General features: G+C 48.1%; 1 long non-coding RNA gene across 1 annotated transcript in view; it reads right to left on the reverse strand.

Annotated features, from left to right (window-relative positions):
- LOC121293546 overlaps positions 1–23,020 on the reverse strand; it is a 29,230-nt gene extending 6,210 nt beyond the window's left edge. Inside the window, exons 1-2 of the long non-coding RNA XR_005946552.1 lie at positions 22,946–23,020; positions 8,337–8,506 (exon numbers count right to left, since the gene is read on the reverse strand). This is a non-coding gene — a long non-coding RNA (uncharacterized LOC121293546). The remainder of the gene's footprint in view (positions 1–8,336; positions 8,507–22,945) is intronic.
- Positions 23,021–27,274: the final 4,254 nt, after the last annotated feature.

A 27,274-nucleotide genomic window follows, 5' to 3' on the forward strand; every position in this document is an offset into this window, starting at 1 on the left:
CTGGCTGCTGGCACCATCGGCATTCTCTGTCCATGCCATTGTGAAGTGCCCTCTCCACTGTGCCCCGGGACACTAGCCGACGTCATAATCCCCACCGAAGTGTTTGTTGCTGTGGTGGTGCCTGGCTCACTGAAAGGATGTGACGCAAGTTGCAAGTGAAGCCCCTCAGGTGTGGAGGGGGTGCTGTGGACTTGTTCTTGGCGGCCATGTAGTGGTGATGCTGAAATTAACAACAAGGACAGTGCATCAGTTAGCGTTCAGTCAGTAACACCTTTCATCCCTTTCCCCCCCCAGTCTCATAATGCACTCAGCCTTCAAGAACCTAAGGAGATGAACATTGGTGGGGTGGTAAATAGTCAAGAGGAGGCCCAAACATTACACGTGCATGCAGACAGGCTGGTCAGATGGCCTAAGGAATGCCACATGGAATGTTTTTGGATAAGTGTTCGGTTAAGCACTTGGGCAAAGCAAACAATGTATGAGAATACATGAGTAATAGTAGGATCGTGGAAAGTCACGACAATTACAGGGACCTTGCTGGGCAGACCTTTTAAGGTATCAGAACAGGAACATAAAAGGTCAAAGCCAGACTTTCCTTTATTAGCCGAGGAATAGAATGTAGGAAAAGGGAGGTCATGTTGCAAGTGCAGAAACGCTGTCGAGGCCACATCTACACCTCTGCATTCAGTTGTGACCTGCACTTCATGGGAGGGATGGCATTGGAGTGGGGAGAGTGCAGAGGTTCCTGACCTGGATGCATGCTGGCCTGGAGAGTTGCAGTGATGAGGAAATATTGCGAATACTTGTGACACTTGCTGTGGATCACAGGAGATTGACAGGTCACATTATTGACCTTCACACCGTTATGAGGGGCATAGAACGGGTGGACAGAAGGCAACATTTCCCCTTGGCGCACAGATGAGTAACATGGTGGCATTTATTTAAGTTGAGTGTCATGGGTTTGACAGGTGAGGAGCTGAGGACCTTTCGGACAGAGTAATGTGGGACCCACTGGCTGAAAGGGTGATGAAGGTACAAACCCTCCTAAGATGCAATAAGTCTTTGGATGTGCAGCAGCGATGCCATGGCATGTTAGGCCATGGGGATAGTGGTCACAAATGGGATAAGGTGACTTTGGAAGGTGTTAGAGACGTGCATTCTCAAGCGGCCGAGGGACCTTTGTGTATGACACACACGTCTGAGTGTATCAGTCTGTGAATGAGCAGTGTTGCTGCATTAATGATTGCAGCAACCATCAGTGGTTTGGATGGTGGGGAGACAGAGTGGATGGGACTGTGGACCTCAAATACCTGCCCGCCGGACCCCAGCCTTGCTGCCACCAGCCCCCCTGGCCTCCTGCCTCCTCCCCAGCTCCATGGCCTGGTCATCATATGTAGTTAGGTGCTGCAGCAGGGCGTACCCACCACCAGTCCACAAACACTCCCGGATATTGTGCTCTGTTTTTACCTGCAGAACAGAGAACACCATTTATTGGGGCTGATCGCTCATGTACTCTGCACCCACACGCCACACCCCAGCCACAGTGGGCCATCTGAACCTCCAGCGGCTCCTGTCCACACTACTGGTGATCAGTCACCTGCTCCCAACCCCCTCCCCCAATGGCCACTTTGGACACATCCGGCATCCATCACTTTGAATAACACACGGGTCTTAGCGCCCATGGCAAGGAGGCGCAACTAGGTGCAGCACCGAGGCCAGCAGATGGCTCTTGGCCAAGACACCTTGAGGCTCCCCTTCCACCAACTCATCACCATCAATAAGACGTGTGTTGGAGTTCTGAGTATGTGTCTAGTGGCCTCCCCTGCAGGTTGCCCCCAGACTACTCAAATGCGACAAACATGCTGCAGGGAGAATCCATCTTCTCCTCAGCCACTAAGGCTGATGTAAGCATGGTCACTATCTGTTTGCCCACCCAGCGTGTGCCAAAGGCCCAATGCAGTAACTAGGATGTGGGAAGGGTGCAGCCTCAAAGGCTAAGGCTACCTGCTGGGTTAAATGGCCAAGGCCGACATGGTACTTACCCTGCCAGAGTGCAACAAATCATTGAAGCGTTTGCGGCACTGGGTTCCTGTGCGCCGCACATCATCTTGAGAGCTTACAGCCTCCTCCACCTCCTGCCACGCCTGCCTGGTCACTTGGGGAGCCCTCCTCCTCCCATCCTCCAGAAACAACACCTCCCGACGATGTGACACCTCTTCCAGGAGGGCAGCAAGGCAGGCATTGGAGAACTGAGGGGCACATTGGCCCCCCAACTGGCCTACCCTGCAGTTTGCCCCCCTCCTCCTCTCTGCCTTGACCTCTTCTGGAGCCTGGTCGCTGGCTATGGCGAACAGCCTAAAGGAGGCTGCCTGGCCTTTCTTTATACAGACCGCTGGTTCCTCATTGGAACTGGCGGGCTGAACACGCCTGCCGCACATTTGAATTTCCCGCTGTACACGGGAGTCTGAAACACGCTGGACGGGCCTTAATTGGCTTGCCCGCGCAAAATGGCGGCGCGGCCCGTTTCGCCAGTGGAGATCAGCTACTCGCCCGGCGCCGATTGGGTCAGACCAGCCCGCCCGACAACCATAAAATTCTGCTCACTAGGTTTTTAAAATTTTACCTCTCCTAACATTAATCTTTTAATTCCATTAATTTTATTAGTCATATAAACCCATTGCTGGGTGTCGCCCAGCTAGGTGCAAGATTTTACCCATTTTAAAAATTATTTATTCAACATCTGGAGATTGCACTTTACCTTTTACTCTTTACGTTTATCTAATGAACATCTCAAACTGCTATACATCAAAGCACCCAGACTAGCTGGCTTTAATCCAACTAAGCCATACACAGACACACACACACATGGACATACACAGACCCCACTACAATTCCAATATCAAAATAATTTTCAATAACATTATAGACAGTAATCTCTTCATGACACTAGACATTCAGACCTGGAATTACCTTGCTTTGATTTAGGCTGACATTATGCCTAAATCTAGGTCATAATTTATTCCAATTGTATCTTTGACAACTTATGTTGAAATTTGCAGTGGATCTGGTTTGGGTAATGATTGTGGGCCAAAGAAACATGCAAATCGTATGCCATGTTTTTCCTTCAAGTCTCTTTTTTTAATGTCAATTGATGCTGTGAAAATTGATGTGGAACAATTAAACCATTGTTTATACATATTGAGCACAGGATTTTTAACAAGGTGCAGTTAGGGAAGCTGTTTATCTTTGTCCTATTACAGATATATACATCACAAAAAAAAGACAGTAAAACATATATAAAATACAGAACTGACCCCAATGAGAATTTTCTTTTCAAAAAAGATCACCAAGAAAACTGTGGCCAAACTCCAGAAATAAAGTTTGGGCCCGTATAGGGGTCTTGAGCCTGTCCATGTCATCAACATGTCCACTGGCACGATCTTCTGGAAGGTGACCTCCCAACTGGCCGCCCCTACACTCATCATCCTATTCCAACACTGGAACTCCCTGTATGTGCTGATTTTGGTTTAGGTGGAGATACTTTGCCACCTGTCAGACAAAGCCTGAGTTATTGTACAGCTCTTGCTGCATGCTGCTTCACCATACGTGATTAAACTCAAGTGTCCAATCATTGCTGACCATCGTCTGCCTCATCTTTGAAATGTTTTGAACAGTGTGTGACGTGGCTGCATTTGCATGGCAGGTCTAGGCCACTTTCCACAGCAAGTTATGTCTTTTCCACATAAGTCTTAGTGCCATGTTAAGGATGTGATGTGGGTTAATTACAGCCACTCAGGCACTGAAGTTTAACTAATAAAATTGTGGAGTCTCATTCAATCAGGTTTTAATTGTTGATGGAGAGTTTAAAAAGCCAAACTTAAAATATTAAATAATGTACCTTTTTCTGTCTCATTACTCTGCCTCTCATAATCCAATCTTTCTCTGGCTCTCTTTGTTTCTCATTCGGCACCTGATTTAACATTAGATTCATCCAATCTCATTTACATTTGCTTCTCTGCCCTCTTAATGTCAAAATTCTTCAATCTGATTGGTTAAGGAGAGACACAGTTGCTTACCTGTTCATTCAGGCCCCAGGTGCTCTGTGTCTCTCACTGTGATGTTATCACGTCACACGTTCAGCAACTTTTCATTCAGAAAATGTAACTTGCAAGGGCGTGTCTAACTAATGGCAAGTGTTATTATGCCCCAATATATTTCATCAAGTTTCCAAAAACCATATGGTTGCTATCCTGATAGACATCATCAGGAATAAAACATTGAAACTACAGCTGTTGTAATTACCTGGATTCACTCTCTAAGAATCACAGTTTTTCAACTAACAGACATGCCAACATAGTACTAGCAGTGATCAAATTCAAAGCCAGCCTCATAAAAGCATAAAATACTCTCCTATAAGTATCTCCTCTGAGAAAACAGTCCACACTGTAAAGCTCCAAAATATAATATCCTGTTTCATTCTTCAAATTTGAGGACATCCCCTGGACTTCAGAATTAGGCACGGAACTAACAATAACATTTTAAAACAACTTATATGCTGTAGTGCCATTTAACCCATAAGAATCTCATCCATACTAGTATCTATTATTAGGTGGGGTGGGGTAAGGGGCACATTATCGCAATTGTGCTACGGACCAACTGAGCCATTAGCTACATCACTGGGACACATAAAATCCCCAATTTTATCTTGAAGTGGGAATCGCCAGTCTGAAGCCAAAGTGAGTGTTGATCCACCTGACCCCAAATCAATAAGTCCCAAGATATTACAACATTCACAACTCATTGCAATCTTCCCTCATGAACTCCAACCCCAAGGTGACGGTGATGTCAAAGACACAGGCCAACAAGAGCAGGAAATGGGCAGCTGCAGATCACAACCAAGGACCCAAGGTTATGGTGGGAAGAGCAATACTTCTTCAAGGTAGGCGTTCCTTGAAGAGAAGTGGCAGTCAATTAAACACTAAGATAAAAGCAAAAAACTGCAGATGCTGGAAATTCAAAACAAAAATAAAAATACCTGGAAAAACTCAGCAGGTCTGGCAGCATCTGCAGAGAGGAACACAGTTAACGTTTCGAGTCCGTATGACTCTTCAACAGAATGTGTGCAGGGTATGGCCACCTACGAGCAACCGCTCTCCGCTGATCCCTTCTTTCCTGTGGAGTAACAGATCTGTGAGGAGAAGGCTGATAGCTGCTTTTGCTGGTACCGCTCTGACTGTTGCTGGTCCTACTGCTGAATGTTCTGTTGAAGAGTCATATGGACTCGAAACGTTAACTGTGTTCCTTTCCGCAGATGCTGTCAGACCTGCTGAGTTTTTTCAGGTATTTTTATTTTTGTTTTGGATTTTCAACATCCGCAGTTTTTTGCTTTTACCCAAGGTAATGATCCTTGGCAAGGTAAGAGAAGAAGTTGGATGGGGTGATCGAGAGTTAGGGGTCCCAGGGCAACTGGATTCAGGGGAAGGGGATGGGAGAGGGCTGTGACAGAGGAGGCCCCATACTTCTTTATTAGGCAAGGAGAAGCATTTTCTAACTTGATAATGCTCATTTTTGCCTCTGAGGCTGTGTGCCAACTGTGTATTTGAAACTTAAAATTGCATCTAGATCTGAATTACTTCAATGGAGGCTGATATCTCAATGTTCAATCGATTGCTCCAGTATCCCCCTTTACTCAAAAATAAAATATTGTAACTTGTCAAGTCTCCTTCAATGGCACCTCTTGAACATGTGACCTCTACCACCTGGAAGAAGAAGGGCAGCAGATGCGTGGGGAGACCCACCAATTGCAAGCTCCCCTCCAAGTCGCATGCCAGCCTGACTTGGAACTATGGCTAGAATTTTAGGGTCAGCGAGTGGGGGGGGCGGGGGTTGGGGGGGGTGGGGTCTGCTTGCCGATGCGTAAGATGACGCGTGGTGATGTCGGGCGTATATTCCAACGTCACCTTGCGTCATTCAGATTTTCAGTTCGGCAAACGCGCACCCGAGTCAGCTGCGTGCCCGCCGAACGGTCAAAGGCCTTTTAAGGCCATTTAAATATCAATTAAAACACTTAATGGAGCTGCCCGTCCAACTTTAAGGTTGGTGGGGCAGGCAAAGAGTCCAGGCGGCCTTTGCATTTATCATGGAACCTCATCCATGGGCGGGATGAGGTTTCATGAAGGTGTTTAAAGTTTTATAAAATTTTTTGATTGCATTCATAGACATGTCCCAGCTCATGTGACACTTTCACATGAGGGGACATATCCTAAATTTTTTTTTATCTTCTTTATTAAAATTTTCAGAGCTTCAACTAACCTCCCTGAGGCAGCTCCGTGCCTCGGGGAGATTTCTGCCCTCTTTCGCGCACATGTGTCTTAGAGCGCACTCCCCGACTCAGGCAAACCCCCACCCACACAGGGAGTGTTCAGTGCTTCTGGGCACATGTCATGCCAATTAAGGCCGGCCCACATAAAATGGCGGCGCCCAGCCAATCGCAGGTGGCGATCGGCTGCACGCCCGCCTGTGCCCACCCCCCCCCACCCCCCCACCCAACCCCTCCAACGGGGAGAAAATTCCTTCATTGTTGCTGGGTCAAAATCCTGGAACTCCCTCCCTAACAGCGCGGTGGGTGTACCTACACCACATGGACTGCAACGGTTCAAGAAGGCAGCTCACGACCACCTTCTCAAGGGCAACTAGGAATGGGCAATAAATACTGGCCTAGCCAGCAACTCCTACATCCCGTGAAAGAATACATTTTCAAAAATTGTCAGAGAATTATTTAAGACAATCCGGGGGCATGCATGGAGAATTGCAATTGGCAGAAGTAACAAGTTAATATTAGATAAGGTGCTCAGATTTCATCATGTGCACCTACAGTAGCGAGGAAATAAATGGGAATTTTAACTGCTGAGATCCTTCAAGTGTTATTGATAGCTAATGTTTCAAAGTAAGAACAAAACCATAATCCTGGGAAATATGGTCTAACCAGCTCAATGTCAGCAGAAGTATTAAGTCATATGTTAATTATTGCAAAAATATGTAAGTAATGACTTAATGACCAACATCAGGATATGATGGGTTTAGACTTTTTGTCGTTGCTACTAAGTTAAAATGGGTGGATTATCCAGCTGTCGTGAAATTTCTGGACTTTCATAACATCTCATGGAACTAGGAAGAAATACTGAAATGCAGCAACAGTTTACAGGACAATAGAAAAACCAGGTCATTTACAAATGACTGAAAGGATAAAGAAGTATAGACTGCGTGCAGTGCTAATCTATAAAAATGACAAAGCAGATTTAACAGCTTGGAAGGCTGGCCTTGCTCTGCTTTTTACGATCTCAAACTGTCAAATATAAACCATTCTTCGCTGCAAACAATGATGGAGCTTTACTGGTCATTAGGCTCAAAACTCCAAAATTCAGCAGACTGTGGAGTTCAATAGGAAGATAAACCCCCAGTCTTAATAGCTGCCACGTGTAGGACCTTGGACCTTCAGGTGTCTCATCCTCTTCTCCACTGCAAAACCTGTGGAAAAAGGGTATCTGGCACACAAAAGGTTAATGTGGGACTGACAAATATTACTGCCCACAGTGTAGTGTAAAGAGACACATGACCTGAGACTAAAGTCAGTTATGGACGAGACAGAGACCTGTGTAGAAGCAAGCATGCAGTTAGCTTATAGCTTGGGCTATACCCTGTTTATAGTTATGTGTTATCAATAAACACTTAATATTCAACTATACAAGACTCAGAACCTCCTTGAGAGACCAACTGAATATACAACATGCAACATGGTGTCAGCTAATGGAAAAACCCAAAACTTGGGATGGCAGGATTGTTGTATGAGGAGAGATTGGGCCGACTAGGCCTGTATTCACTGGAGTTTAGAAGAATGAGAGAGGATCTCATTGAAACATATAAAATTCTGACAGGACGGACAAACTGGGATGATGGGATGACATTTCCTCTGGCAGGGGATTCTAGGACAAGGGGTCACAGTCTCAGGATACAGGGTAGACCATTTAGGACTGAGATGAGGAGAAACATCTTCACTCAGAGGGTGGTGAACTTATGGAATTCTCCACCACGAAGGCTGTGGAGGCCAAGTCTGAATATAGTTAAGAAGGGAATCATTAGATTTCTGGACTCTAAAGGTGTCAAGGAGTATGGGAGGTCATGGGAGTACAGCTTTGAGATAGAGGATCGGCCATGATCATATTGAATGGGGGAGCAGGCTTGAAGGGCTGAATGACTTACTCCTGCTCCTAGTTTTTACATTTTTAAGCCAGAGTAGAAATTCAAACATTGGAAAATTAAAGGAGTAGCACTCTTACCTGACTGATAGCGCCTGAAGTAAAGACACAGATGAAGATTGCCTGAAAGAAGCTCCATTGCAGAATTGGAAACAGAAAGGCAGAATAAAACACTCCACTGTGCACTGGGGACTCTGTGGGATCTCGTGGAGGTCCATTGTGAACGCCCACGGAGTGCAGAGTCAAAGCACCTAGAAGGTAAGAGCAAAGAATTTGGTTCTAAGCCAGCACTAGTTTAAAAAGCTCCAGTGCTGCAAAAAAGCCACAGCAGCCCTTTACCGAAAGCATCCTGGCCATATCAGATTCAGAATCAGCGCCAAACCAGGCGGCGGCCAAGTTCATTGTAAAAAAAGAGAAGCGGGATGTTTATAGACCTCAGCCAAAGCTGAAATCGATAGTTAAATGCCTGAAAATACTCCAATGTCGCAGGGAAGGCCCAGAATAGATGATTGAGTAAATCGCTGCACAAAACTAAAGGCAAAGAAGTCGGGGCCACCATTGCTGGAGGAGCCCGCCAAAATGTGACAAGTGTGGGGAGGTTCTTTGAAAAAATGGTGACTGTGGCACCATCATTAAAATCCGCACAGCATTTAAAGCTGTACTCACCTGAATTTAAAGCAACCACGGATAACAAATCAACATTACCGGACCAATTTGGACTGATCCAAGGGCCAGACCAAACACAGAATTGGTGATTTTAGAGGAAAAGATTCTTAAGATACATCCTGGCTTCAGCATTAGATAAAAAGGCAGAAGGTGAACAAGAGAACACGCTGTTTTATTCAGTAGGCCCAATAGCCAATGATATTATAGCAAGGCAAGGAATAAATGAATCATCAGATAAATTCGATTAAGTTCCAAAATTCTTCGATATATATTTTAATCTAAGAAGCAACACAATTTTAGAGGGAATGAAATTCAACAAAAGTGCCCAATAGCCTGCAGAACTAGTTACCTCTTTTAAAAATGAATTATATAAATTGACTGAGGACCGTGACTGTGGTGACCTTGGGCAGGATTTGTCTGTCAGCGTGTGGGAGCGAGCCCAACATGACACACGATGACGTCGGGTATGTGTCCTGACATTATTGTGCGCCATCGCGATATTTTGTTCGGCGGGCACATGCTGGGGTCAGCTGTGCACCTGCCGAAATATAAACAGCCTTTTAAGGCCATTAAGAAATTAATTGAGGGACTTGCGAATGCTTGAGGTTGGAGGCCAGGCGAAAAGCGGCCTTCACGAGCGGGATGAGGTTTCCTGAAGCTTTTACCAAATAAATAAATACATTTTCATAAATTTAAAAACATGTCCCAACTCATGTGGCACGGTCACATGAGGGGACATGTTTAAATAAATTTTTAAATCATTTATATAATTGTTTAATTATCCATTCAGTTTCCCCGATGCAGATCCGTGCCTCAGGGAAGTCGCTGTGCTCTTTCCTCGCATTCACAAAAGAGCACTGGCCCCAATTCTCCCTCCCCACCCCCACCAGCCAGGTAGCGCTCAGTGCTACCAGTCGCGCATTATGCTGGGCGGGCTATAATTGGCCCGCCTGCATAAAATGGTGGCATGGAGCCAATCGCAGAGGGCGATTGTCTCTGCCCCCGCACCTGCCTGCTCCCGCCCAGCCTGCCCACCATAGGGAAAATTCCTGGCCCTTAAGTCAGAACTCATAAGGGACAGGGTTGTTGTCAGAATGGCTGACAATGCCCTTTCGGGCACACTACAGACCAAGGAAGATCTGACTCTAGAAAAGGCCATCCAAATAGTCAGACTGTCTGAAATCCACCAACAGCACCATTCCATTTTACATGCTGAAAGCAAGCCACGGTACAGAGCAACCCCAACTTGTCCAGCTTTTATAACAACAAAGGGTCAGGGAGACTCTAGGTCAAGGAAGGCAACACCCAAGGCAATACCCAAACAGGCCACAAGAGGCTGAGCGACCATGTCAACGCTGTGGAGCCAAACACCGTACAGACGAGAGCAATGTCCAGCAATCTCAGTGAAGTGTTTCAACTGCAACCACTTGGGACATTTTGGAAAGCTAAGCAAGGCTAAAATATCCCAAGCAGAGGGCCCCAAAACAATCCATGAGATTGTCACACAAGGAAGAGACCTAACCGTGATTCCTGGGTGAAGTCAAAAGTCCTGGATTCTCTTTTTGGAATGTGGACATCTTAGTAAACGGTCACTCATCAATTTCAAATTGGATGCAGGAGCCAGTGTTACGGTCCTATCGGGTAAGGAACTGTGGCTGAGAAACCTTTGACTGTGAACAACAGGCAACCACTCTGAGGGCCTGGAGAAATCTGACTTCCAGTCATAGGCATGATCCTAGAATGACTAAGGTATGACGGCAAGCAGATATTCAAAGCCATGAACATCATCCGAAACTAATCTTTTTCTCTCTTGGGCAGAGATACCTGTGTTGCCCTTAAACTTCTTAAAATGACAGAAGATGTCAAGACAACCCCTGTTATCAGCTACATGAAGCCGCGAGTTCCTGAGAGGCCCACTAGTAAGGAGACTCTCGACTGGGACTTCAGCTCTGAATTGTCTTTCCCCTTCACAGAGCTGGTTTGACCAATTTCTTTGCAGGTACCAGAAGATCCTCTTTGGTCAGGCCAGCCAAGCCTTCAGATAATTCCCACTGAGCCTCAAGTGAAAAACACACAGGAAAATGACCAGCAACAGAAGAATCAACGCCAGCCCCAGGCTCCAATGGTTGCTGTCACACTACCTGTAAATACCACAACGCAGGCACTGCAACCTCCAGCCAATGGGCAAAGCTGCAAGACGATGGTGCAGCAAGGAACTAGTGACTATCAACCCGCCAGAGCACTCCTCAGTGAGGCACGAATACACATGGCAGAACACAGTGTCGCTATAAAAGCTGAAGTGCAAGATGAGTTCACTGACAAGGAGCATCCAAACAACAGGGACAGACACCTTCAGCTCCTACAAAGATTACGGCAGACAACACGGAAAATGAAAAACTGAGCTCGTATTGTGAATGAACGCAGTGAACACTCTCTCTGGAAAGAATGGGACAATTTGGTGGTCCCTCCGCAGAGCAGATGGGGAGTTGACAAAGAGAAGTTCCACTCCAATGAGTGGAAAAAGTGCATCAGAAGTAACCAACCAAGTGCCAGGAACACAGATGACATCTCAATCTCCAAATCAACTAAGGTTGCCCAAATCCACAGAGCCGACCACTCCTCCACATGTGACCAGAACAAGATCTGCAAGAATTGTCAAGACTCCAGACCATCTGAATTTATAAAGTCAGAGGTTTGAAGGGGGGAGAAGGGGTAGCATGATCGTAATATAAATACGTTGGGTAAAGACTTGTGGGGAGGTGTAGTATAAGGGTATCTGGCATAGAAGGGTTAATGCGGGACTGGGAAACAGTACTTCCCATAGTGTGATGTAAAGAGGCACATGATCTGAGACTAGAGTCAGTTGTGGACAGGACAGAAACCTGTGTGGAAGCAAGCATGAGTTAGCTCATAGCTTGGACTATATCCCACATATGGATACATAGCTATGTGCTACCAATAAACACTTAGGGGAGAATTTTCTCCCCATCGGGGGGGTTGTGCGTGAGCGGGTGTGGTTGGCGTGCAGCTGATCGCCGCCTGTGATTGGCTGGACGCCGCCATTTTACGTGGGTGGTCCAATTAAGGCCCGCCCAGCGTGATGAGTGCCCGGAAGTGTTGAGCGCTCCCAGTGCGGGTGGGGGAGGGGTGGGGTGTTCCCTGAGTCGGACCATGCGCGCGATGAGCATAGAAATCTCCCTGAGGCACAGCGCTTCCTCAGGGAGATTAGTTTAAGTGTTAAATATTTTAATGAAGGAGAAAAAAAAATTAGGACATGTCTCCTCATGTGAAGCTGTCACATGAACTGGGACATGTCTATGAATTTAATTGAAAATGTTTTCTTCCATGAAAAATGCGGAGGCCGCTTGGGCTCTTCGCCTGCCTGTCAACATTAACGTTGGACAGGCAGGTCTGTTTATTGTTTTAATTAATAGTTAACTGGCCTTAAAAAGCCTTTGACAGTTCGGCGGGTATGCATTTGACTCAGTTGCGCGCCCGCCGAACTGAAAATCTGAATGACGCGTGGTGACATCAGGACACACGCCCGACATCACTGAGCATCATTTTATATCTCGGCAAGCAGGCCCCAACTCCGCTCACCAAGCCAAAGATTCTGCCCTTAATGTTCAACCAGACAAGGCTCAGAACCTCTTTTTGAGACCTACTAAATGCACAACATCCAGAAAAACCCACCACCAACAATTCTTGTTAACACTGGAAGCAGTAGGTACCGTGGCTTCAGTTGGAGATGTCATTGAGAAAAAGTACAACAATACCAGGGTGATTTTCTGGCTTCCCACATGTGGAAAGGGAGCCTTCGGTCCCCAGGAGCATGTGTTAGAAATTTGGGTGTGCATTACACACTGTTTTCAGGCCATTGTTTTAACTGGCGGAGAAATCATTGTCTGGTTACATTTCTGACATACATTATGAAAAGAACACAAGATACTTACAGATGAGGAAGGCCATTTTTGATCCTTAACTCTTCCATCTCAGTACAGCCTGACACCACTTCTCTCTCCAGTACTGAGCCTAATCATTTCTTAAATGATTTAGGATTGTCTATTTCCACCAAGCTTCTTGCAAATGCACGCATTAGTTTCTCATCTGAAAGAAGACAGGTCCAACAAAGCAACACTGCTTCAATACTCAACTGAAGCATTTTTCTAAATGATGTGACCCACTCCATAAAAGGACTTGACCCCGTAGCTTTCTAAGTCAGAGACATGAGCGCTCTAAATTGAATCAAGCTAACACTGAAGGTAACAGTGCAGTGTGAATCAAAGATTGGCTGGCATATTCTGAAAGTAAGTGAACACAATCTTTTCTTTTTAAATTGACCTAACAGCTTATTTGACATAAATGTTAATGCAAATGTTGGATTTTAATTTGATATTTCAGCATTTGTCACTTTTATCACAAAATGTGCAGAACATTTTAATGTTACCTCATGAATTTCACAGTGCAGGAAATTAATACCGGGCATTCAATAAAGGGCTTTAGTGAGTAGAACCATAAAACTACAGTAACGTAGCTTTTCAAATGGGACTATGTACTCTAATTCCATCACCATGTACTTTTATCATATCTTTTTTATGTTCTTCCTTTTCAAATACTTATCGAGTTCTACCTTAGCAATCACTTGTGGTAAAGTACTCGATGTTTTAAGAACTATCTGTGTGAGAATGCATCTTCTTAGCTTTTCCCTTCTCAAGGACAAATAACAAAAAAGGGGCTGTGCAATTCTAAGGTATCGGAATGGATTCCAGACAATATCATTGTTGAGGCAAGTATCCCCACAGTTGTTATTATACATTTCTATACATTATGGGAGAAATCAAATTGTGACTCTGATTCTAATTGTTGAATTATCAAAAATGTCCAGCTGCTGCTAGCAAGAAATGTTAATACTAAAATGTTAATACTAAAATGTTAATACTAAAATGACCCCTTTATTTTCATGAAGTAGCAACAAACAGTCTGACTGTTCTCCGCCAAAAATTAGCCAATATCTATATATCAACATATCTTTCAAATGTTTTACCCACTGGGTTTCCAATGCTAAATAATAGTCTGTTCTGAGCCAGTTGATCCCAGCCAGAGCAAAATATGAGACACTGCAAGTAGACATAGGCCTGAATTTTACCCTTGACAGGCCCGTGAGCAGTCGGGAAATGGGCCGCAGCCTGCAACAGGCCCCTGACCGTTATCTCATGCTGCCTGGCCAATTAAGGCCCGCCCAGCGTGAAATGCATCCTCCCAATGGTCGGGAAGGGGTGGGCTGTCAGCCGCTGGGTCCAATGGCAACTCGGCAGCAGGTTCAAAAACGGCACCGGCAGCTCCTTGAAGGCTGCCAGGGAAGAATGTATCTTCTGCGTTGTGAAACCTGAAGTTATGGCATCAAGTGCGGCTGGAGATAGGTGGGCACTCGGACCCCCGCCCTGCCCCCAGTTTTCGAACGAGTGCCTCGCAGTCCTCCTGGAGGAGGTGGTTGCCCGGAGGGAGGCCCTTGTCTCCGGATGGAAGGAGGAGGCCACTACACCTAACACAAAGGTCTTGGGAGGAGGTAGCAGCGCAAGTCAGCAGCCACGACGTTGTGTGGCGCACACGGGTGTGGTGCTGCAAAAGATGAATAACCCGCTGCGCTCGGGAGGGGTGTGCATTGTGTTGACATGTTAAGGTCTGGCCATCCCCATCTGGAGATCAGGGGTATCGCAGCCAGTGCCAGATTGTGGAGAGCGCAGCATTCAACCACCATCAGTGACACCAGCTCTGGGGGGTATTCTGGTGCTCCCCCTGAATGGTCCATGCATCAGAAGCGCATCTTCAGAAGGCCCTCTGTATCATCGCCGTTGTGGAGGCGTGACTGCAATATAACGCTGCTCTGCCTCTGTTCTTGGGTGGCAGAGAGGAGTCATAAACCACCATTTCAACGGATAGCCCTCGTCACCCAGCAACCATCCATCCAGTCAGCCTGGAGCACTAAGGAGCCTCGGCACCTGGGAGTGATTCAGGATATAAGGGATTCATGGGAGCTGCCTGGGTACCTTGCACAGATTTGCAGAATCTGCATCCTGTGATCATACACTATCTGCACGTTCATGGAGTGGAAGCCCTTCCTGTTGACTAAGGCACTTGGCTGACCTGCTGGTGCCTTGATGGCCACATGTGTACAGTATATTACACCCTGGATGTGGGGTAACCCAGCAATCGCTGCAAAGCCTCTGGCTCACTCAGCCTGGCTGGCCTTGTCTGTATGGAAATGAATAAATGTCATGATCCACCTGAACAGAGCTTCTGTCACCAGCTTGACATGGCTGTGGACTGCTGATTGGGACACTCCACACAGATCCCCCACTGACCCCTGGAAAGAGCCGGAGGCAGAGAAGTCGAGGGTCACTGTGACCTTCAGAACCGCTGACATGGGGTGTCCATCCACACAGTTGGAGCTGATCTCAGGCCCAATCATCTGACAAACGGAGGTCATGGTCTCCCTGAAGAGGTGGAGCCTCCTTTGGCATTGCACCTTGGACATATTGAGGTAGCTGCATTGCTGCCTGTAAACCCTGGCAGCAGGATTGTCATGTCTTCTGCAGCCCCTTCTGTCTTGGACTACCTGCTGACCCTGCACCCCTTGTGCCTGCACCTCTCCTCCCACAGGTTCCTCCCGTGGAAGCTGCACTGGGACACCTGGCCTCCTCTCTCTTCTGCCCCTCTGTCCCTGCTCAGAGGAGGTGCCTCCAGCAGAGACCACAATCTCCATTACCAGGGTAACAGAAGGCTGTCTGAGGCTGTCTGATACCTGGTCAAAATCCTCTAGGGGCCTTGGAGGCATTAATCAGTCCTGAAATGAAGCCTGGAAATGCTGAGAATGAAGCCGCGAACAGAGATGAAGCTGCCATGTTCAAATAAGCAACCAGCAGCAAACTACCTCCTAAACTCTTCACTACTCACAGTGGCAATGCTGCTTTTATCCCGCCCATGGATGAGGTTTTGCAAAAACTGGGCTGCCCGCCTGCCCGTTTTGCCCGTGCGATGAGCCTGAAATCGCTCGGACAACATAAAATCGGGTTCATTTGGATTTTCAATGGCCTTAAGTGGCCTCTTAATTGGTGGCAGGTGCGGCTCCGACTCCTGTGTGCGCCCACCGACCTGAAGATTGCATTCTCGCGGGATGGCATCGGGATGCTCACCCAGAGTCTGCTCGCGCTATTTTACACCGGGTCGGGTCAGGTCGGGCTTGTGCCCGACCGTGAGGCATAAAATTCTACCTGTAGTGATTTTCGGTCAGCGTGAGGGGAGACATCTTGGCGAGTTCTCCTCTGATGGCTAAGCAGTGACTTTAGTTGGAAAGTGCATGTCTGTTGATGTTGGGGTGCGGATGGGATTTGATTTGATTTAGCTCTAAAGCTCTTTTCGGTTTAACAATCTTACAGGAGAGGTGATGGCATTGTGGTATTGTCGCTGGACCAGAGACCCAGGATAATACTCTGGGAACCTGGGCTCGAATCCCTCCATGAAACTGGAATCCAATAAAAATCCAGAATTAAAAGTCCAATGATGACCATGAAATCATTGCCGATCGTTGTAAAAACCCATCTGGTTCACTAATGCCCTTAAAGGAAGGAAATCTGCCATCCTTGTCTGGTCTACACGTGAGGCCCCAGCAAGCCATTCAGTTGTAACAAACCATTACAAATGAAACCGGATGGACCACCTGGCATCAACCTGGGCACCAGAAACAACAATGGCATTCGCAGCCCTATTGACCCTGCAAAGTCCTCCATACTAACAGCAGGGGGCTAGTGCCAAAATTGGGAGAGCTGTCTCACAGACTACTGAAGCAACAGCCTGACATAGTCATCCTCATGGAGTCATTCCTTACAGATAATGTCCCAGACTCCACCATCACCATCCCTGGGTATGTCCTGCCCCCACTTGCAGGACAGTCTCAGCAGAGATGGCAGCACAGTGGTATATAGTCAGGAGGGAGATTCCCTGGGAGTCCTCAACATCGACTTTGGACCCCATGAAACATGGGCAAGGAAACTTTCTGCTGATTACCACATACTGCCCTTCCTCAGCTGATGAATCAGTGCTCCTCTATGTTGAATATCACTTGGAGGAAGCACTAAGCGGGGTGCAAGGCTGCAGGCTGTTCTCTGGGTGGAGAACTTCAATGTCCATCACCAAGAATGGCTTGGTAGCACCACTGCTGGCCGAGTCCAAAAGGACATAGCTGCTAGACTGGGCCTGTGACAGGTGGTGGCAGAACTGACAAGAGGGGAAAAAAGCAATATGCTTGACATCATCCTCACCAACCTGCCTGCCGCAGATGTATCTGTCCATGGCAGTATTGGTAGGTGTGACCACTACACAATTGTTGTGGAGACGAAGTCCTGCCTTCACATTGAGGATAGTCTCTGTTGTGTTGTGTGGCTCTACCACCATGCTAAATGGGATAGGTTTCGAACAGATCTAGCAATTTAAGACTGGGCATCCCTGAGGCACTGTGGGCCATCAGCAGCAGAATTGTACTCGAACACAATCTGTAACCTCATGGCCCACCATATCTCCCACTCTGCCATTACTATCAAGCCAGAGGATCGACCCTGGTTCATTGAAGAATGCAGGAGAGCATGCCAGAAGCAGCACCAGGAATACCTAAAAATGAGGTGTCAACCTGGTGAAGCTATAACACAGGTATACTTGCATGCCAAACAGCATAAGCAGCAAGTGATAGATGGAGCTAAGCGATCCCACAACCAATGGATCAGATCTAAGCTCTGCAGTCCTGCCACATCCAGTCGTGAATGGTGGTGGACAGTTAAACAACTCACTGGAGGAGGAGGGCCCACAAATATCCCCATCCTCAATGATGGAGGAGCCCAGCACATCAGTGCAAAAGAGAAGGCTGAAGCATTCACAACAATCTTCATTCAGAAATGCCAAGTGGGTGATCCATCTCAGCCTCCTCCGGAGGTCCCCAGCATCACAGATGCCAGGCTTCAGCCAATTCTATTCACTCCACGTAATATCAAGAAATGGCTGTAGGCACTGGATACTGCAAAGGCTATGGGCCCTGACAATATTCCAGCTATAGTACTAATGGCGTGTGCTCCAGAACTTGCCCCTAGCCAAGCTGTTCCAGTACAGCTACAACACTGGCATCTACCTGGCTATGTGGAAAGTAGGATAAATCCAACCCGGCCAATTACCACTACATCAGTTTACTCTCCATCATCAGTAAAGTAATGGAAGGGGTCATCAAAGTGCAGTCAAACAGCATTTGCTTATCAATAACCTGCTTTCTGATGCCCAATTTGAGTTCCACCAGGGCCATTCAGCTCCTGACCTCATTACAGCCTTGGTTCAAACATGGACAAAAGAGCTGAACTCCCAAGGTGAGGTGAGAGTGACTGCCCTTGACATCAAGGCAGCATTTGGCTGAGTGTAGCATCAAGGAGCCCTAGCAAAACTGGAGTCAATGGGAATTGGGGAAAACTCTCCATTGGTTGGAATCATACCTAGCATAAAGGAAGATGGTTGTGGATGTTGGATATCAGTCATCTCAGCTTCAGGATATCACTGCAGGAGTTCCTCAGGATAGTGTCCTAGGCCCAACCATCTTCAGCTGCTTCATCAATGACCTTCCTTTCATCATAAGGTCAGAAGTGGGGATGTTCGCTGATGATTGCATAATGTTCAGTACTATTCACGACTCCTCAGATACTGAAGCAGACCATGTCCAAATGCAGAAAGACCTGGGCAATATCCAGGCTTGGGCTGACAAGTGGCAAGTGACATTTGTGCCACATACGTGTCCGGCAATGATTATCTCCAACAAGAGTGAATCCAACCTTCACCCCTTGATGTTCAATGGCACTACCATTACTGAATTCCTCACTATCAACATCCTGAGGGTTATTGACCTGAAACTGAACTGGACTAGCCGTAGCAATACTATGGCTACAAGAGCAGGTCAAAGGCTAGGAATCGTGAGACAATTAACTCGCTTCCTGACTCCCCAAAGCCTGTCCACCAGCTGCAAGGCATAAGTCAGGCATGTGATGGAATACTCCCAACTTGCCTGGATGAGCACAGGTCCCTACAACACTGAGGAAGCTGGACACTGTCCAATACAAAGCAGTCTGCTTGATTAGCACCACATCCACAAACATTCACTTCCTCCACCACCAACACACATTGGCAGCAGTGTGTACCTTCCACGAGATGCACTGCAGGAATTCACCAAGGCTCCTTAGATAGCACCTTCCAAACCCATGACCACTACCATCTAGATGGATAAGGCCAGCAGCCACATGGGAACACCACCACCTGGAAGTTCCCCTGCAAGTCAGTCACCATCCTGATTTGGAAATATATCACCATTCCTTCACCGTCGCTGGGTCAAAATCCTGGAGCTCCCTCCCTAACAGCACTGTGGGTATAACTACACCAGACGGACTGCAGCGGTTCAAGAAGGCAGCTCAGCACCACCTTCTCAAGGGCAACTAGGGATGGGCAATAAATGCTGGCGCAGCCAGCGATGCCCACATCCTGTGAATGAATAAAAAAAAAATCTTCCAATGTGGGGTGTGGTTGCTAAGCCATACAAATCAGAAGGTCCACCTTCAGCATTGGTAGCCTGCTGGGCTTGACCAAGTTTACTCGGGCAGGTGGTGTGCAAGGTAGACTCATTGACCTGTGACTTGTGCTAGAAATGTGCATGTTTGGATGTTGGGTGGGTACAGATTCGAACTTTGCATCGATGCCTTGTGTAACTAGGTATAATGCAAATGTTCATTATGCTCCAGGCTCCATGTAGTTTGAATCCAGCCACTCAGTTATATTTCCCTTGCTCTTCATTCTCCCATGAAGGAAGAATGTATTCTCCACCTATTGCTTTTCAACAAGACTCATGGGCAGAACTTTAAGCTGATTGGGCGGGCACGTGCCCAACCCTCCGGTGTGGAATTGTGCGAGTTGGCATCGGGCGAGGACCCCAAAGTCATCCCGCGCTCACCTGATATTTCGGTTGGCGGGTGTAGGCAAAGGTCGGAGACTGCCCGCCGACCATTAAGAGGCCAATGAACGGTAGCAATTATCTTTAATTTTACGCACCCCCCCGTCCAGCCTTTACATTTGTCATGAAACCTCATCCAAGAGTGGGATGAGGTTTCCGGCATGAAATAAAATAAAAGTGAAAATCGGTGGACGGCGTTGCAATCGTGGCCAGGATTTTTCTGCCGGTTTGCGGGGGTGAGCCCAACACGCTGGTACCTTAAACGATGGGCGATGATGTTGGGCGTGCCTCCCGACATCATCGAGCCGTCTGGTGACGTTTTGTTGGGCGGGCAGGCGCCAGAGTCGGCTGAGTGCCCGCCGATATTTAAAAGGCCCGTTATTAAGGCTGGTAACGAAGCAATTAAGTTCAACTCTACGCTGCCCGTCCAACCTCACGGTCAGCGGGACAGGCGAAGGGGCCAAGCAGCCTTTACGTTTTTTTAGGAAGCCTCGTCCAAGGGCCGGATGATGTTCGCTTAAGCTATCACCGATCAAATAAAACGTTTCTCTGAAAAATAAAGACACGTCCCATTTCAGGTGACACGGTCTCATGAAGGGACGCGCTTCATTTAAATTTTTATTGACTTTATTTATCATTTTCAACAGCGCTTCGATCTCCCTGAGGCTGCTCCGTGAGAAAGAGCGCTGGCCTCGACTCTCCCTCCTCCTCCGCCCCCACCACCCCCCCCCCCCCCCCCCCCCCCCCCCACCCCCCCAACCCCCCACCCCCACCCCCACCCCCAACAGGAGCGCTGAGTGCCTGCCACTCACATGTTACACTGGGCGGGCCTTAATTTGCCCATCGGTGTAAAATGGCGTTGCGGGGCCGATCGTGGGGCAGCGGTCAGATCTGTGACCACCCCCCTGCCCGCTCCCACCGAGCCCGCCCGAATTGGGGAAAGGTTCTGCCCCGTGTCCATTTTTAGGCGGCTGATTGGGATGCTTGGACTTTCTTTTTCCTGCTTTTAAAACTTCGTTTGAGGATTTTCAAGTCTGCAGCTCCCTGAGCTTTCTCTCGGCGCTGGCCTGTGCCCGCGTTGGGCGTCAGTGCCCGCCCTCTTCCCACCCCTACCCCAGCAAGCACTGAGCTTCTCAGCTGGCATGTAATTGACCGGCCAGCGTGAAATTGCAGTCTGCGGTCCGTTCCCTGGCCGATCCCAGTCCCGCCGATCCCACCCGCTGACCTAACCATTATGCCCATGTCATTGAACAACAATTATTTGCACTGGTTCCCCACTTCTCTTTGTCATAGTAATGTTCCCATAATGAAAGCTAATGCAGTCATTCGATATTCACCACTGTGAAATGACACATATATAATTGCAATTCAAAGCATTATCACGTAAATATAATGCATGATGACTAACTGCCTGGTGGGGAATCAGATCTTGAAAGCACCAGCAGAACCATAACAAACAAAGATTGCATTGCCGTTGCATGCCCATTTATCTGATTACTGTTTGTGGGAGCTTGCCATGCATAATTGGCCGGTGCGCTTTCCTACATTAGAGCAGTAACTTCATTGGCTCTGAAGTGTTTGCGATGTGCTGAGATATTTATACAGAGTCTTTCGCGACTAGTTCTTTCTCACATTTTGAATTCCAGCAAGAATGGTAGCTGGTAGTGGATAGGGTTGGCTTTGACTGAAATTGTACATCTTACATTGTGCATTACAGAATCTCAATTAGCACTATCTGTAGCTGCAGTAATACCATTTAATACTCTGCACATACAGGCACTGTTTGAGTAGTGTTAGTGCTGTAATGAGTGACTATAATTTCACATCTTCTGCAAATAAAGATTTGTTAGTGCATCAAAACAAGTCTCCTAGAAACGTTTTAATCTGATGGCACAACAACATTTAAAAAAATCTTCCTGAAAAACAATCAGTTGGATAGGGTGCAATGCTAGAAAGACTTATAGAACCCAGGTGTTTTTCAAAATAAAAGGAAATTTAATCAAGGGGCAGAATTTTGCCCTTGTCGGTGAGGCTTGGTGAGGTCAGGTGGGGGCCGTTGGGAAGCAATTTCCCGTCGGCCGGCCAATTAAGGCCTGCCCAGCGTGAAACACGAGGGGTAGCGCTCAGTGCTGCCTGTGAGGAGGGTGTGGGAGGAGGGTGAGTGGGGCGAGAAGGGGGGGGGGACTTCAAGCAGGTGCGCGAGTGCGCGCTTGAAAATCTCCCTGAGGCTCAGAGCTGCCTCAGGGAGAAGAAGAGTTTTCAAAAACAAATAAAGACCTTAAAAACATTAAAAAAACATGTCTCCTCATGTGACTCTGTCACACATTAGAAACAAAATTTGAAAAAATTTATTTTATTTTTATTTGATGAGGTTCCCAAAAAATAGTGCAAAGGCTGCCTGGCTTTTTTGCCTGCCCACCAACCGTGAGGTTGGACGGGTAGCGAAACATTTAAGCTAATTGATACTTTAATGGCCTTAATTGGCCTTTTAATTGTTGATGGGCCCGCTGCCGATTTCTGCACTTGCCTGCCGACCAAATTATCGCGTGACTGCGCGGTGACACCGGGGCGCTAGCATGTGCCCATCCGCTGAGGGGAAAATTCTGCCCAAAGAAAAAGATCCTTCAGGTGTAATTTGGTGAACAATCGCTTCCATTATTCTGTCAACATAACTATTGTCAGGCGAACCTCAAAAGGAGCAAAATCCAAGTTGATGTTTTTAATGAATTTGTTAAAATCAAACTCACTTCACCAGTGGATAAAGTAACCTTTGGCAAACATCCTGCCAGCCTTCGAGAATGCCACCTTCCTGACAAGGCAAAAAGTAAATGAAAAGAGCGATCGTCCCATCGGAAATAAAAACCCCGCGAATTTCACCGCCCGTTCCTGGAGGCAAATAAACCAAAGTCCTGGAAGGCAATTAGGGATGGACAATAAACGCTACCCCATATCCCATGAATGAATAAAAGAAAACAATCTAAACCAGCAACCAACTTACCTCCTATAACATCTTCTTTTCTCAGGAATCTGTTAAGTTCTCCTCTTGTATGTTTACCATGTTGTGAAACTTCATTCCAGGTTGAGGGTGATGCCTTTCTGTGTGGAAAGAAATGCTACCTGCATTAAAATGCATTGAACTGTAATTATGCCTACCAACACTCAAGAAGCTTGACACCATCCAGGATAAAGCAACTCGCTTGATTGGCACCCCATCCACAAACATCCACTCCCTCCACCATTGATGCACAGTAGCAGCAGTGTGTACCATCTACAAGATGCACTGCAGGAATTCACCAAGGCTCCTTCTTCAGCACCTTCCAAACCCACGACCATTACCATCTAGAAGGACAAAAGTAGCAGAGACATGGGAACACCACCACCTGGAAGTTCCCCTGCAAGTCACTCACCATCCTGACTTGGAAATATATCGCTGTTCCTTCACTGTCGCTGGGTCAAAATCCTGGAACTCCCTCCCTAACAGCACTGTGGTTGTACTTACACCACATGGACTGGAGCGGTTCAAGAAAGTAACTCACCACCACCTTCTCAAGAGCAATTAGAGATGGGCAATAAATGCTGGCCCGGCCAGCGATGCCCACATCGCAATGAAAATCAAAATGAATTTCCTGAGGGAGGTGCCTTAATGAACAGAACCTATTACAGGAAAGATGATTGTTGTGTACTACATGCACCACTCGAGTTCCACAAACAACCGCTAGCAGATCTATTAAGCAGCCAGAACTCTCCTGAGCTCAATCCGTTAATCAGACCTTGCCACACCATGGGCAGGGTTTTCCATTTTGGATCAGGACCTCAACATCATGAGGAAATGTGTGTGTCCCCACCATGGACCATGTTGGGAGCAGTAAACCAACATCGACTTTTCCTGTTTTGGCTATTTGATGACCAGTGGGAGCCCTGGCCATTCTATTAAGGATGGCAAGTGGGCTATTGAAATTGGAGGGTTAATAGGGGGCCCTACAGGGATGAAGGAGCTGCAGCTCGCTGTTGCAGGGAGCGAGGAGGCACCTCTGTTTTGAGGGGTTCCTCTCAGAACTTTTAAAGTATTTGAAATCAAAAACGGCTGGAACATCCCAGTGCAGGAAAAGAACCCTCCACAGAATATCCTGTGGCTGCATCTTTAACCAGGTCGGTATGTATGGCAGCTGCAGACGGCCTTGGAACGCTGGTCCTGCCACCATGAGGACACTTACAAGCAGCTGCCATGCTCCCGGCACCATGGAAGGCCCACAGGCTATCTCAAAACGTCCAGTCAGCCTCTGATCAAGGGCCTTAATTTGTCTTTTAATTGACTTAGCAAGTTACCCGCCACTTGCGAGTGGGTACCGTTCCTCACCCAGCCTGGCCTCCAGGAAACTGACTGGGATTTGGGGGCATTGGCAGGGAGCTGGCACATCGACCGGCATCGGAGAAATCCACAGCAGTCGGTCCCTGTTCCAGCCCTCAAATCTGGGCCAAAGTCTTGCCCGTGATCTTGACTTGAGTTTCTGCCCAATTGTGCAGAATTGTTGTCACAATTACCCTCTTAACAGTGTGACTGGTGCAAACGATTGCGGAACTTTAGTTGCAAGTTGCCGTCAGTGCAAATTGTGGGCAGAATTTTTCTGTCGGCGTGTTTGGGGGGGGGGGGGGGGGGGGGGTGGGGGGGGGCGGGACCCGTAGGCTGATGCGCAAAATGACGCGCGGTGACATCAGGCGCGTGTCCTGACATCACCGCGCGCCATCGCGATATTTCGCTGGGCGGGTGTGTGACGATGTCCGTTGAGCAGCCGCCAGTCATTACCAGGCCAATTAAGGTAGTTGAGGCTCCAATTGTGGTGGATTTTAAGGCGCCCGTGCGATATTCGGCTCATTGCACGGGCGCAACGGGCAGGCGGCTATCCGAAACTTTAATGATCCTCATCCACGGGCGGTTTTTGCGAATCCAGATATTTAACTGTTCGTGCTCAGGAGTTATTGAAAGTTGCGTGTGTGAGGTGGAGAAGCCTGAAACGCACAGCAACTGCTTGGACTGAACTCATTACCTTCAGGTCAGCACTTTTCAGTGAGGATTTGTTTTGGGGCCTGAGCCTGGGAATGGGAGGTGATCTCTCCACTGGAGGCAGCTCCTCTGAGGAGGAAGGAAGGGCTAGAAGAGAGAGGACGCCAGGAGTGTGCAATCAGCCTCCAGGGGAGCCACCTTTGGGAGGTCAGGCGCAGGTATAATGGGTGCAGGGCCAAGAGGTAGTCCAAAGTGGAAGGGGCCACAGAAGACACCACTATCATGCTGCCAGGGTATACAGAGCGTGAACCACCTACCTCAATATGTCTGAGGTGCAGTGCCGAAGGAGGCTCCATCTCTCAAGGGAGACAGTCAACACTATCCGTCAGATGATTGGTCCAGATATATCAGCTAACTGTGTGGATGGACACCCCATGCCCGTCTCTCTAAAGGTCACAGCTGCCGTCAGCTTCTATGCCTCTGGCTCCTTCCAGGGGTCAGTGGGTGATCTTTGTGGTGTCTCCCAATCAGCTGTCCACACTCGTGTCAAGCAGGTGACAGAGGCTCTGTTCAGTCTGACATTCATCCATTTCCAATGAGGCCAGCCAGATACAGAGCCAGAGGCTTCACGGTCATTGCTGGCTTCCCCCGTGTCCAGGGTGCTATAGACTGTACACATGTGGCCATCAAGGCACCAGCAGGTGAGCCCGGTGCCTTCGTCAACAGGAAAGGCTTCCACTCCATGAACATGCAGATAGTGTGTGATCACAGGAAGCTGATTCTACAAGTCTGTGCAAGGTACCCAGGCAGCTCCCACGACACCTACATCCTCAGACACTCCCAGGTGCTGGGGCTCTTCAGTGCTCCAGCCCGGCTGGATGGATGGCTGCTGGGTGACAAGGGCTATCCCCTCAGAAGGTGGTTCATGACGCCTCTCCGCCATCCAAGAACAGAAGCTGAGCAGCGGTACAATAGGAGCCACGGCACCACAAGGGCTGTGGTGGAGAGAGCCATTGGTCTTCTCAAGATGTACTTCAGATGCCTGGACCATTCCAGGGGTGCACTCCAGTACCCCCCAGATCGAGTGTCGCTGATAGTGGTTGGATGCTGCACTCTCCACAATCTAGCTCTGCAAAGGGGGGACACAGTGGGTAAAGAAGATGGAGATGGAGTGGTTGGGGCTGAGCACGATGAGTCCAGCAGTGAGTCCGAGGATGAACACACACAGGGAAATGATGAGGGGGCACAGGCTGACCCGGGCATACCCCAGGGAGGGAGGGATACCCAGGACGCTCTAATCCAAGGAACCTTTAGCCAGCACAGCACATATGGATCTCCAACACAAGCCTGGACTGTAGCCTCCATCCTGGAGACCTCATCTGTCTGGATACGAGGATTGGTGAAGGGCGCAGTCAATAAATATAAAAGACACACAAATCCCTCATCCAATCTCAGGAATCCATGCACCTTCCCAAATAAAGAGGAACCCACAGCCATTTGAGACAGCATTAATTTAATATTGTCACCAAAGTCTTGTCAAATTACAGAAATCAAAATGTGTTGGATTTCACACAAAGCTCGATACAACTCTTGGGGTTGGGGTGGGTGGGGTGGCAACAAAAAACCACCAGTGATGAACCTGGGATGTACCTAAGGTGCCTTCACCTTTCGTTTCCGGGTGCTACGTCTTTGTGATGCCCCCTTGCTGGCACTGGCATCTGAGACAGCCTGTTCTCTCTGATGTCCTGTTGGCCTCGATGATCTTGGCAGACGTCCTCTGGCCCGTCGAGCCAGTGATGGCATCTCCCCAGTTGTCGCAGACTCATTGGGTGCCATGGTATCTGGCAGAGGGGCAGAGGAGCTGCTGCCCTCACATGCAGCACCTTGAGAGGTGCCAGTAGAGACGACAGGCAGCTGCTCCGCCGACGTGAGGTCTGTTTGGCCCTGCCTGCTCACCGTAGATGGATGGGCACCGAGGTGGGAGACCTGCACAGGTACTGACCAGACGAGGTCAATGCCCTTGTGAGGGATTGCAGGTCCGAGTGCAACCCCAGGAACACCTGATCCTGTCCCTGGAGATGTCTCTCCATGAGAGTCACCAATCTCTACATGGAGGAAGCTTGGTGCTCAGCCATGATGCTCAATGCATCAGCCACGGCCCATGTAGACTCCTCCACCACTGACACCGAGCCAAGCAGAGCCTCATGTATCTTCACCAGATGTTCGCGCGCACCCAGCCGCATGTCAGCACTTGGCTGCATCGCCCACGACTCCAGAGGCTCATCATCAGGTACGGACTGAGCATGTGCCTGGGCCTCTTCAGTC

The sequence above is a fragment of the Carcharodon carcharias genome, chromosome 22 (assembly GCF_017639515.1).
Source record: "Carcharodon carcharias isolate sCarCar2 chromosome 22, sCarCar2.pri, whole genome shotgun sequence".
Classification (NCBI taxonomy): Eukaryota; Metazoa; Chordata; class Chondrichthyes; order Lamniformes; family Lamnidae; genus Carcharodon; species Carcharodon carcharias.